The sequence below is a fragment of the Penaeus monodon genome, chromosome 33 (genome assembly GCF_015228065.2).
Source record: "Penaeus monodon isolate SGIC_2016 chromosome 33, NSTDA_Pmon_1, whole genome shotgun sequence".
Taxonomy (NCBI): Eukaryota; Metazoa; Arthropoda; class Malacostraca; order Decapoda; family Penaeidae; genus Penaeus; species Penaeus monodon.
Genome location: NC_051418.1, coordinates 14,841,307 through 14,841,954, shown reverse-complemented (window position 1 = coordinate 14,841,954; position 648 = coordinate 14,841,307). Strand labels below are relative to the sequence as shown.

Genomic DNA, 648 nt, shown 5'->3' with positions numbered 1-648 from the left:
AAAGACTATTTCAATTAATTAATTAGCTTCTATTATGTGAGAGAAGGAAAAAAAGGCCGAGTATCCGCCGTTGCTATTCTTCCGCCAGACACCGGACACTCGGACGTGTCAAGAGTCGAATCGCAGCCGCCTCGTCGCACCTTCTGACGTCTCTCTCCGGCTTCAAGCAAGTAGATCTCTGTGTTATTTGATGTACAATGCGAACGGCGAAATACTAATTACTAGATAATCTGATTGGTTAATTGTTGGCAAGTTATTTCTGTTTGTCATTGGTGAGAAAGTGAGAAGGTACTAGATCGCCCCTGACAGATCTACGCGGCTTCATTCCGTAAATGTAAAGCTTGATATTTTGGTAGATGTAATGTTCCAGTTAACAAGCGAGAACGAATAACAAGCGATAAATATTAATGATAATTGTTGATGTTGCGTTTAACCAAACTTTGCCGGTACCTCAGGTCAGAGTTATGTGCGGGTGACGGTTTGGAGGACTTTCAGCACAAGCAACCTGTCGCCGGTGGAGCTGGAAGGGGCCTCACGAAATTCCAGGGCATTCTCTGGAATGCGTCTGCAACTCGAAATCTGTCATACGTGGCAGTGCTTCCCAGGCTCCTCTCCGCGAGGGCTTCCCGAATCAGTCTGCAGCACCTC

The 648-nt window shown here is 46.1% G+C and overlaps 1 protein-coding gene and 1 long non-coding RNA gene across 2 annotated transcripts in view; one reads left to right on the top strand and one right to left on the bottom strand.

The window, feature by feature from the left end:
• Positions 1-648, bottom strand: part of LOC119594062 (zinc finger matrin-type protein 5-like) — a 20,113-nt gene that overhangs the window by 13,271 nt on the left and 6,194 nt on the right. The gene's annotated exons all lie outside the window — the stretch shown is intronic.
• Positions 72-648, top strand: part of LOC119594064 — a 4,517-nt gene continuing 3,940 nt past the window's right edge. The window contains exon 1 of the long non-coding RNA XR_005230587.1: positions 72-170. This is a non-coding gene — a long non-coding RNA (uncharacterized LOC119594064). The remainder of the gene's footprint in view (positions 171-648) is intronic.